Raw genomic sequence first — 13,324 nt, 5'->3', positions numbered from 1 at the left:
ACAGCTTTGAAGGTCTCAACCCTACCGTCGGGGCCCTTCTTCCTCTTGTAAATCCATTTACAACCAATTGCTTTTACCCCAGAGGGCGGATCTACTAGAGTCCAGACTCCATTGGTCTCCATTGAGTCCATCTTTGCTCTCATAGCCTCCACCAACTTCTGGGAATCTATGTCCAACATACTTTCCACGTAAGTCACGAGATCCTCCTCACTAGTCAAGGTCTGGTCATAACCATAACGGACTGGTGGCCTGGATTCTCGAGTGGATCTTCTAGGTTGGTCACTACCTGGAACTTGTGGGACATCTCCCATTGCTTCTAAGCTCTCGTCATCAAGAATAATTTCCTGACGATGGGTGTCCAGGATGTAATCGGTAGCCTACAAATAGGCAACGTCCGGTCTTGGATTCCAACTTGTCTGCAGTCGTTTTTTTAACGTGTGTTGGACAATCCCAAATCTTCAAGTGTCTAACACTTGGTTTCTTTCTGGTCCAAAGTTCATATGGAGTGTTCGGAACTGATTTGGTTGGAACTCGATTCAGCACGTAAATCACAGTCTCTAATGCATAACCCCAAAAGAATATGGGTAACTCTGAGTGTATGAGAAGTGACCGGACCATATCCAATAAGGTCTTATTCCTCCTCTCTGAAACACCATTAAGTTGTGGTGTAGCAGGAGGAGTTATATGTGATACTATACCATTGTCCTTTAAGTATTCCCTGACTGTTTCTTGACCTCTTGTCTAAACTCTTTAAACTTTTCAAAGGATTCAGACTTGTGTTTCATTAAGTACACGTAACCATATCGTGAGAAATCATTTGTGAAGGTGATGAAATACACGTGTTGATTCTATGTCCTAACACTCAGGGGACCACATACATCAGTACGTATTAGGTCAAGTGTGCTTGTACATTTTTCAGGCTTACCGTTGAATGGCCGTTTCATCATCTTGCCTTGTAGGCAAGGCTCACAAGTGGGAAGATCTTCTACAGTTAGAAATTCCAAAGGACCATCCTTTACCAACCTTGTGATTCGGTCAACACCGATGTGGCCAAGTCGGTAATGCCACAGACACATGGGATTAATAGTATCACAGGCTCTCTTCTTGGGGATTTCAGCCGACGTAGTTTCGGTTATGTTAGTTTCTAGAGAAGGATGTAGAACATAGAGACCATTCTCCAGTTCCTCGTATGCGATGAATCTGTTATTTCTATTAATGGTAAGCGTATCACTAAAGAAGACAGAATAACCATCTGCACACAGTTTTGAAATAGAAATCAAAATTCTCCTTAAATTTTGTACGTAAAGACAATCTTTTAGTACAATAGTTCCTTCTCTAAAAATTAACTCCATGATTCCTATGGCCGCGGCTACAACAGTTGCAGTAGTTCCGAAGTAAAGAGTGACTTCTCCTTCACTCAGCCTTCTGCTTACCTTGAACCCTTGCAGTGAGTTACACGCATGAGTTGAAGCCCCAGAGTCAATACACCAGGACGTAGAAGCTACCAATAAATTGGTTTCTACAACACAAGATTCGAAATTACCTTTCTTGGATTCTAGGTAGGCAGGACAGTTCCTTTTCCAATGGTCGGTCTTCTTGCAGAAGTGACAAGCATCCGATGCTTTGTCTTTCTTCTACTTCTTATCCTTAATGGCTTTCTTCTGAGGTTAGAAAATCCAACACTGATATGGCAAAGTGGGAAGATTTTCTATGGTTAGAAATCCAAAGGACCATCCTTTACCAGCCTTGTGATTTGGTCAACATTGATATGGCCAAGTTGGTAATGCCACAGGTACGTGGGACTTACTGTATCATGAGTTCTTTTTTTGGGATTTTTGACCAATGTAGTTTCGGTTAAGTTAGTTTCTAGAGAAGCATGTAGAACATAAAGACCGTTCTCCAGTTCCCCGCATGCGATGAATTTATTATTTCGTTTAATAGTAATCATATTACTAAAATAAATAGTATATCCATTAGCACACAGTTTAGAAAAAGAAATTAAATTTCTTCTCAAGTTCTGTAAATAAAGATAATCTTTAAGTACAAGTACTCCTTCTCTAAAGACTAATTCTATGGTTTCTATAGCCGCTGCCGCAACACTTGCAGTCGTTCCCAAGAACAGTGTCACTTCCCCTTCACTCAGTCTTCTGTTAACTTTGCACCCCTGCAGTGAGTTACATGCATGAGTTGAAGCCCCAGAGTCAACACACCAGGATACAGAAGTCACTAACATATTAGTTTCTATGACACAAGTTTTGAAGTTACCTTTCTCAGATTCCAGGTAGGTAGGGCAATTCCTCTTCCAGTTGTCGGTCTGCTTGCAGAAGTGGTAGGCATCAGATGCCTTGTTATTCTTCTACTTCTTGGGCTTGGCAGCTTTCTTCAGGGGCTTCTTTTCCTTTCTCTTTTTCTTGCCCAATTTGTTAGTTTCAACAAGCATAACCACAGGCTCATCCTTCATAAGTAAGTCCTCGATCCTCTGTAACATATTGCTGAGTTCTTGGACGTTGACATTCAACTTGTTCATATTATAGTTCATTATGAACGCATTGAAGGAAGATGGCAAAGAATTCAGGATGACATCTACTTGTGTGCCAAGATCTATCCGGATACAAGGGCTTTGAGTTCGTTAATGTAGCCCATCATCTGAAGACAATGGTCATGAACTTTCTACCCTTTGGACATCTGCGCGGTCATGAATAGTTTCAAGACCTTCTATCGAGTAGAACGATTATGCTCTTCATACTTAGTATTTAGACTGTCCAATGTAGCCTTGGCGAGTCCGATTTGGTTGAACTGCCTCTGTATTGAGTTGTCTAGTGAGGTAATGACAAAGCAGCGGGTTAGGGAGTTTTTATCCTCCCAATCTTGGTACTCCCTCCTTTGGGCCTCAAAAGCCCTATCACCCGGACGCTCCGGGGCAGAATTTTTCACTACCTTATCTAACATTTCAAAAGTTAGGACCAACATAAGGTTTTTGTACCAGTCAACATAGTTTGGGCCCTTAAGCTTGTTATCGTCTAGAAGCTTTGCGAATTGACCATTTGCCATTTTCTGGTAAAACAACAAAATGTTAGTCCACAACCTTAGTTTGATTCATGTTACCTACATAGATATGGCTTTTAGTCTATGTTCCATTCCCATTTGTTCATCTCTGAGATTTCCTTCCTATCTCAGTGATGGAGACTATGAAATGTCTTTGGAAATGTGGGAAATCACATAGGGTGCATGAAACCAACTGCTTCAGCTGCAAAACCCCACCACCTTTCTGTGACGAATCATATCCACTCATCGTATGAGTTTCCCTTTGGCCTCTGTTAGACAAGGTTCAGAGTCATTTTCAGGTAAACCTTTATGTTCAATGAGTGCTCACCCATCATATTCAGGTTACGCAAAGGTACCGTGAGAGAGTTCCCATTTTTTTGTGAAGCCCCTTCCACATCAGTCTATGACGCCCCTATCATCTAATGAAACACTCTGACAGATCCAACAGCAAATGGATAGCCCAATTTTATGGTGTGTTTCCTCATTACTGAAAGACCCATCATTATGCTAATGATAGAAGGCCTTTAGAGAGTCCATCATGTGGATCTCCCTATCACATGCACCCATATTTGCTGGAGAGAAAAAAATTATGCCCTAGTTAATTTTAGGCCAAACCAGAGTGGCTCCCACTGACTTTCATAAAGTCAGATTTTTGGTGGGCCTTAATCGGCTAGGGTTTCTGCACGCGTTCCTTTTTAGGGTTATGAGACCCACCATGCAAGGAAGGGGTCACACAATGACCTTAGGGGACACCATGGCAATGATGTGCATTCAGCCATGGTGTGCATAAGAGCCACTAATGATTCATCATGAACCAAGTACTTATGGCTCATGGTCGTAGCATATCATACATCCACACATCACATGTAATGGAAGAATTGATCCAATCAAAATAACTATTGTAAAGCCCATTAATCAGCCCAATTAAAATCCATAACGTTTACAATTAATGTCGATTAGGTATATGGGCTGAATCGCAGTTGGCAGTTTGGCCCATATAGCCTTTCTCACAAGAGTGGGCTTTTTGCAGTTTTAACCGTTTAAAACTGGGCTTTATAAGTGGGCTGAATTAATCCCTGCAATTGAACATCAGATTTGGAACTGCAAGTGTGAGAAAATTGGACTGAAAACAGTCCCCTTCAAATCCTAGATTCGGTCCAATCTAGTCCGAAATTGTCCGAAACTGATATTCAATTCAAGAGTTAATTCATGAAAGATCTGAAATTAATATTTTTTATTTTAGACAATCATAAATCAAATATGGACTGTTCGCACCACCTGCAAAACAGAGGTTAATTACTAGGGTTGCAGTTTCATAAACTGCAAAATGCAGAATGCGATCTCTCCATCTACAAATCTCCAGCACCGCCTTCTTCTTCAATCAAGAAAATAAAAACAGAAAACCTATTTCTATTAATTAATTACATACTTGAATGAATCCTATACATTCAATCTGCACTTTGATCTCTAGGTTCAAACAGTTCATTAAATCAAAATAAATAAAGAACAATTCTAAATAAATATTAGATTTAATAAAAATTAATTTCAGATCAATCACCCTCAACAAGAAACAATTTCTTGAAATAAAGAAAATAATCTATGCAAATCTTGGTAGAACAACTTTTTCCCATCTGCATAGGTTCATATCTGATTTTCTAGGTCCCAGGATCGTAACTTGGCTCTGATACCACTGAAAGAATGGTAGGATCCATCGTATGGATGCAGAAAAGGTTGCGGAATGGGTGGGCGAATTTCAAAAAAAAATTCCTACATTTTTCCAACTAGGAATCATATTCCCTAAATTTAGAATACAATATTCAAGGATCCTACTTGAACCATAACCAAACCATATATGAACCAAAAGACAAAGGGAAGAATTATACCTGATCCAGAAAAGCAGTATCTCCCAAAGTTGGTATTCACACCCAAGGAAGACACCAAGAACCGCTCTTGCTGAAGATGACACAACAATATATAGAACAATACAAGCAGAGTGCATCCTACACACTGAATTCTTCACAAGAATCCTCTAGAAACACTGAGCACCAAATCTTTTCAGTTCCTTCTGCAAAACTGATATCAAGAACTCATTTCTTGATTTCTTTTCTCCAAGATCAAATCTTTTCAGAGAATGGCGGCAGCTAGAGGAGAACTCCGGAGGTGAAGATGGCGAATGCTACTTCTCTTCTCTCTGGAGTGTATGAGATCCTATCTCAATTCGTAGAAAGATTTTGAAGGGATAGGATATCCATCACATGGATGCCCAAAGATTGCGGAATAAGGGGGTGAATTTCAAAAAATTTTCTCTCCCTTCAACTGGGAATCGAATTCCCTATTTAGAAAATCATATTTTCAAGGATCATTCTTGAACCATAAACTGAATCAGATTTAAACCAAAAGGAGTAGGGACGGATTATACTTGATATGAAGAAGTAGTATCTCCCAATGGAGGTGTTCACGCCCAAGGAAGGATCCAAAATCTGCTCCCACTGAAGATGGCACAGTGCAAGGTGGAGCAGAATCGACAGTGTTCTTCCAAAAGAACTTGATCCTTCGCAAGAATCAACTAGACGGCTTGTGAATACAACTCCCACCAATCATTTCTCCAAAAGATTGGTACCAAGATCAAATCTTGATTTCTCCCAAGAACTGGAGATCGAACTGCTATAGGCGGCGGCTGCAAGAAGGAGGTGGCAAGAGAGTATTTGCAGGGTGTAGAATTCTCTTTTCTAGTAATCTCAGCTCTGAAGACAAGGATCTCTGGATTACATTTTTAAAGGATGTCGCCCCCTCATCCTTTTATAATCTCAAAGGGATCAGCTCCTAATCCCATTAGGAGTTGCTAACCCAAACCATATCTGGATTAGAAGTCCCTTTAAGTGATAAGAGATAACCCTTATCTTATCTACAGATTAGATCAGCCATCTCCTAATCTAATTAGGAGGCTTCCAGATCTAAATCTTATTTAGATCTTGGACTCTCTAAGTGGATAGGGTTAGGGCCCAATCCTATCAGTTGATCCATCTCAGAATTCGCCCCTTTAAATGACTAATCAAATTAGCCCAATTCGAAATGGGCTTAAGGCCCATTTAAGTTTATGTATTCACTTAGCGTTCCAAATTGCTGCCCAGTTGGGCTTCCTTGTATGGCGTTGGACCCAAACATTGGTCTACACATCAGCCACATGGGTTCGGCCCAGCCTTTGTTACAAGGCCTGGACGAATACACTGTTAAGAACAATGCACCCCCTGAAACCCATCTCATGGGCTCTTTGGGCCCAACACTTACCCTAAGTAGTCCCTGGGCCAAGCCACCTTGTAACACCCAGGGACTATGGGCAGATGCAAGATTAGCCCATCAGGTATTATCCTCAATGGTCTTACACTTAACCTCTTAGCCCATAATGGTCATACACTGCCCGACAAGAGAGGACCTCTCCCTCGGCTGCAAGGAATAGTGTTGCACTCTCTCTGGAATGGATCCTGGGAATTAAAACCTTTTGCAAATCATTTCGAAACCATAATATATATACTTTTATATCTCATAAAAATTATATTTTTCAAAACCAAATCTCAACGATTGAAATTCGACTGCTAGCAGTCTTGGTTTCCATCAGTGAGAGTGCATCCCTGATCATTACCTTTGTCCGACAAAGGGGCTGATCCTGTCACTATGATCACCCACTCAGATGAATTCTCAGACTATCCCAACATACCCAGGTTTTGACCCCCGCTAAGGATCTCACTGATTGGTACATGAAAGACAGCCTAATCTGACACCCAGTGCAGTATCATAATCGAGTCTAGGGGTCGGGTGTAACTTTCCAGTTTTGCCCATCAATCTACAAGGTCTAGGGCAATACTGGAAATTTGTTCTAGTTCAAAGATTGAATTAATCCTGTACTGTATGTGCCTAGGGTCTCACCTTGGCAGCTGAGACAGGCCACCCCAACCGACTTGGTGGCACCACAGTGTCAGCCTTGTCAGGATAGGTCTCCCAAGACTGACCCACTAGCTGTGAACATTTTAAACTAACACGTGTCTCATTAAGTGTCCAGTTTAAGGGTATTACATAGAAATATACCAATGGAACATGAATCAAATATGCACTTTCATTCATTTACAATAAACTCATAAAGTACATCATTTTGATTGAAGTTAAGGGCATACAAAACTGTCTAACAGATTTTCTTGCTCAAAAAAACCCTAGGTTCGAATTTTGTATATTCTCTTTGGATCTCTCCTCTTTCTTCTTGATTAAGAAATCTCCTAATCCTATTAGGAGTTATCCGAATCCAAATCAGCATCTGGATAGGGGATGATCTTAATCCTATCTGTAGATTATGTTAGCTTACTCCTGATCTTATCAGGAAATTACCATATTGAGATCTAATTTGAATTTGGTCTCCTAGAGTGGATTAGGTTAAAGGCCCAATCCTTTTGCTAACCTTAATCTTAGATCCGCCCCATAAGTGGGTGATCAAATCAACCCAGTTCAAAATGGGCTTTTGGCCCATTAAGTAATCAATGCTCAATTGGTTTCCAATCTGCTGCCCAGATGGGCTTCTATGTATGGCATGGGACCCAAGCATTGATCTACACACCAACTACATGGGTTCGGCCCAGCCTTTATTACAAGGCCTAGCCGAATTCACTGGGAAGCCCAGTGAACCCCTGAGCCAATCACATGGACCCTATGGGCCCAACACTTACACTAAGTGGTCCCTAGGCCAAGCCATCTTACAAAAACCCAGGGACTATGGGCAGGTGCAAGATTTGCCCATTAGGTATTATCCTAAATGGCCTTACAGTTAACCTCACAGCCCATAATGAATAAGCATTGCCCGACAAGAGAGGACCTCACCCTTAGCTGCAAGGAACAGTGCTGCACTCTCTTCTTACATGGATCCCAGGAATTAAAACCATTTGCAAACAACTTGAAAACGAAAATACCTATATATCATATATATAAATTTTGCAAAACAAAATTCCAACGATTGAAATCAACTGCCAGTAGTTTGGTTTCCATCAAAGAGAGTGCATTCCCAATCATTACCTTTGTCCGACAAAGGGGTTGATCCTGTCACTATGATCACCCACTTAAATGAATTCTCAAACTATCCAACATACCCAGGTTTTGACCCCGCTAAGGATCTCACTGATTAGAATATCAAAGACAACCCAATCCGACACCTAGTGAAGTATCATAATCGAGTCTAAGGGTTAGGTGTAACTTTCCAGTTTTTCCCATCTGTCTCTAAGGTCTAGGGCAATACTGGAAATCTGGTCCAGTTTAAGGATTCGAGTAATCCCATACTGCATGTGTCTTGGGTCTTACCCTGGTGGCTGAGACAGGCCATCCGAACACTTGGCTTTACACTAGTATCAGCCTTGGCAGGATAAATCTCCCCAAATTTATCCAATGGCTGTGAACATTTAAAATTAACATGAATCTCATTAAGTGTCCAGTTTTTGGGTGTTACACAGAATCATACCATACAACATGAATCAAACATGCACTTTAATTATTGACACTAAATGTCAAAAGTACATTAAATCAGATTGAAGCTAAGGGCATACAAAACTGTCTAATAGCCTGTCACTTCTGCAAGAAGACTGGCCACTAGAAAAAGGAACTATCCTGCATACCTGAAATCCAAGAAAGGTAATTTTGAATCTTGTGTTATAGAAACCAATTTATTGGTAGCTTCTGCATCCTGGTGTATTGACTCTGGGGCTTCAACTCATGCATTTAACTCATTGCAAGGGTTCAAGGTAAGCAGAAGGCTGAGTGAAGGAGAAGTTACGCTCTACTTGGGGACTTCTGCAAGTGTTGCAGCCGCGGCCATGGGAACCGTGGAGTTAATTTTTAGAGAAGCAATAATTGTACTGAAAGATTGCCTTTATGTACAAAATTTAAGAAGAAATTTGATTTTTGTCTGAAAACTGTGTGGATGGTAATTCTTTCTTCTTTAGTAATACGATTACTATTAAAAGAAACAACAGAGAGAATGGTCTCTATGTTCTACATCCTACTCTAGAAACTAACATAACCAAAGCTATGTTAGCTAAAATCCCCAAGAAAAGAGTTTGTGATACAGTTGTTCCTGTGGCATTACCGACATGGCCATATCAGTGTTGACCGAATCACAAGATTGGTAAATGATGGTCCTTTGGATTTTCTAACTGTAGAAGATCTTCCCACTTGTGAGCCTTGCCTACAAGGTAAGATGACAAAATGGCCATTTAACAGTAAGCCTGAAAGATGTACAGGCACACTTGACCTTATACATAGTGATGTATGTGGTCCCCTAATTGTTAGGACACCAAATCAACACGTGTATTTCATCACCTTTACAGATGATTTCTCACTATATGGTGACGTGTACCTAATGAGACATAAGTCTGAATCCTTTGAAAAGTTCAAAGATTACAGACAAGAGGTCGAGAAACAGTTAGGGAGAGAAATTAAAGCCCTTCGATCAAATCGAGGTGGCGAGTATCTCTCTGACGAATTCAGGGACTACTTAAAGGACAATGGGATAGTATCACAATTGGCTCCTCCTGCTACACCACAACTTAACAATGTTTTAGAGAGGAGGAATAGAACCTTGTTGGATATGGTCTGGTCACTTCTCATACACTCAGAGTTGCCCACATCCTTTTAGGGTTACGCATTAGAGACTGCGATTTACGTGCTGAATCGATTTCCAACCAAATCGGTTCCGAACACTCCAGACGAACACTCCATATGAACTGGTGGCTTGTCAGACACTTGAAGATTTGGGGTTGTCCAACACACATTAAAAGAACGAGTGCAGACAAGTTGGAATCCAAGACCAGTCGTTGCCTATTCATAGGCTACCCAAAAGGCTCTATGGGTTACCTATTCTATAACCCAAATGAGCAGAAAGTGTTTTGCAGCCGAAATGCACAATTCTTGAAAATCGATTACATCTTGGACACCCATCATCAAGAAGTAGTTCTTGATGAAGAGAGCTCAGGAGAGTTCCCCTATTACTAATTATAGCTCGTGGAGTGCCAAATCGGGAGAATAGCTTCTTCAGGAAGTGTACCACCCTCCTTGAGCCATTTGTGGGCAAATCCATGGCTTCCTCCCATTTAGATAAGTAATCAATAGCAACGAGGATGTACTTATTCCCAAAAGAATTCAGGAAGGGTCCCATGAAGTCTATACCCCAAACATCAAAGATTTCACAGATTAAAATATTGGAAAGGGGCATTTCATTCTATTGGGAAATGTTTCCCGACCTTTGACATTTGTCACATGTGGACACATACCTATGGGCATCCTTGAATAATGTAGGCCAATAAAAACCTAATTGCAAAACCTTGGCTACAGTGCAGCTAGCTCCAAAATGACCTCCTGCTTCTTTATCATGGAAAAATTGGAGTACCAACTCCATCTCCTCCTTAGGGACACATCTCCTTATGATATGATCTACACATAATTTATATAAAAAGGGTTCCTCCCACAGATAGTATTTTACATCAAAAAGGAATTTCTTCTTTTGATGATATGATAGGTTAGGAGGAATGACTTGTGCAGCTAGATAATTTGCAAAATCAGCATACCAAGGAGATGCGTATTCTTGAACTGAGTATAGCTGTTCATCCGGAAATTCTTATCGGATGTTGCTGGTTATCTCCTCTTCTGAGCTTACCTTGTCTAACCGGGAGAGATGATCAACAGCCAGGTTTGCAGCACCCTTCATGTCTCTAATCTCAATATCAAATTCTTGTAGTAGAAGGATCCACCCGATCAGTCTTGGTTTTGAATTTTTCTTGGTAAGCAAGTGCCATAATGCCGAGTGATCTATGTATACAACAACTTTGGACAATATTAGATATGAACGGAATTTGTCAAGTGCAAAGATTACTGCTAGCAGTTCCTTTTCTAAGGTGGTGTAATTGAGTTAGGGTTCATTCATGGTTCTGCTAGCATAGTAAATTGGCTGAAAATGTTTGTTCACTCTTTGTCCCAAAACAGCCCCTATAGAAGAATCACTCGCATCACACATTAATTCAAATGGGAGGGTCCAATCTGGTGCTACCATGATAGGTGCATGGGTCAATCTGTCTTTCAAGGTGTTGAAAGCATGAAGGCATTCAATTGAAAATTCAAAAGGCACTTCTTTCTGAAGCAAGGTAGATAGTGGTTTGGAAATTTTTGAGAAATCCTTAATAAACCTCCTATAGAAGTCGACATTCCCTAAGAAACTTCTCAAAGAGTGGACAAATGATGGGGGTGGCAATTTTTCAATTGCCTCCACCTTGGCCTTGTCGACTTCTATACCTCTGTGAGAGATCTTGTGTCCAAGCACTATGCCTTCTTGCACCATAAAATGACATTTCTCCCAATTCAACACAAGATGTGTTTCTTCGCATCTAGTAAGCACATGTTCCTGATTATTCAAGCATGCATCAAACGAAGAGCCAAAAACTAAAAAATCATCCATAAAGATCTCAATAAATTTTTCAACCATATCAGAAATTATGGACATCATGCATCGCTGAAAGGTTGCTGGGCCATTGCATAATCCAAAGGGCATCCTTCGATATGCAAAGATATCATATGGGCAAGTAAAAGTGGTCTATTCTTGGTCTTATGGGCAAGTAAAAGTGGTCTATTCTTGGTCTATGCAAAGATATCATATGCAAAGATATCATATGGGCAAGAAACAATAATACTCATGCCCGGCTAGCCTTTCTAACATTTGGTCCATAAATGGGAGAGGGAAATGGTCTTTCCGAGTGGCTTCATTTAACTTTCTATAGTCAATACATACATGCCATCTGGTGACAGTTCTAGTCAGGATGGGTTCATTTTTCTCATTTGGAACAACGGTCATACCCCCTTTCTTGGGCACAACTTGCATGTGGCTTACCCAAGAAATGTAAGAAATAGGATAAATGATCCTGTCATCTAGTAGCTTAATTATTTCAGCCTTTACCACTTCTTTCATGTTGGGATTCAGGCGTCTTTGGGGTTGAATGAAAGGCTTGCTGTCCTCTTCCATCAAAATTCTGTGAGTGCAGATTGATGGATTAATGCCTTTGATATCCTCTACCTTCCAGGCTATAGCATTTTTGTATTCTCGCAACACTCTTAATAATTTTTCTTTTTGTAATGGATTCAGTGATGCGGAAATTATTATGGGGAGAGCTGATGGTTCCTCAAGGAAAGCATACTCTAAATGGAAGGTAATTGCTTCAGTTCAAGGGTGGGGGGTTCTTGGGATGATGGCTTACCTGATGGTCCAGGCAATTTGCCTAAGTTCTCTAATTTGAGAAACCCCTTTCCCTTGAATTGAGGCTTACCATTCAGATATGCTATCATGAGGTTTATTTCTTCATTTTCTCATTTTTCGAGTTCTTCCTACTGGAAGCAGAGTTCAAGAGGATCAGCCATCTTACTTACCTAGAAGCATTCATCAATTGTCATATCAATGGCATCAATCATATAACAAGAATCATCACTAGAGGGTGCATGTTTCATAGCATCAGACATTTTAAAAATTGTCTCCTCATCTTGTATCCTAAGGCTGAGTTGTCCTTGTTGGACATCAATCATTGCTTTCCCAGTAGTCAGGAAGGGTCTCCCTAGGATAAGTGGGACCTCCACATCTTCTTGCATGTTTAACACAATGAAATCAACTAAAAAAATGAATTTGTCAACTTTAACTAAGACATCTTCTAAGATCCCCCTAGGATGTCTAATGGAACTATCAACCAATTGTAATGCCACTCTAGTGGGTTGGGGTTTCCCCAATCCTAATTTCTTGAAGATAGAAAATGGCATTAAATTGATGCTAGCTCCCAGGTCACATAAAGCTTTATAAATTTTTAAATTGCCTATTGTACAAGGAATAGTGAAACTCCCTGGATCTTTGAATTTCTGAGGTAGTTTGTTTAGAAGGATAGCAGAACATTCATCATCTAAAGCAATTGTAGCCACATCTCCCAGTTTCTTTTTGTTTTCCAATAATTCCTTCAAAAACTTTGCATAGTGTGGCATCTAGGCTAAAGCATCAGCAAAAGGAATATTAATGTGTAAACTTTTAAATATTTCAAGAAACTTACCAAATTCCTTCTCCATTTTCTGTTGCTTTAGCTTGTTAGGAAATGGAACTTGTGGCTACTGGAGCATCCCTTGTTGTGCTTCAAGTTGTTTCTTCATCTGCTGTCCAGTCCCAAGGCTTGTTTCTACCTTGAGTTCAGCCCTTTTCTTCTTTTCTACCTCGGGCAACTCTTTTCCA

This window comes from Nelumbo lutea, chromosome 2 (genome assembly GCF_056320005.1).
Source record: "Nelumbo lutea isolate HS-2025 chromosome 2, American lotus-T2T, whole genome shotgun sequence".
NCBI lineage: Eukaryota > Viridiplantae > Streptophyta > Magnoliopsida > Proteales > Nelumbonaceae > Nelumbo > Nelumbo lutea.
Note: the sequence above shows the minus strand (reverse complement) of the source record.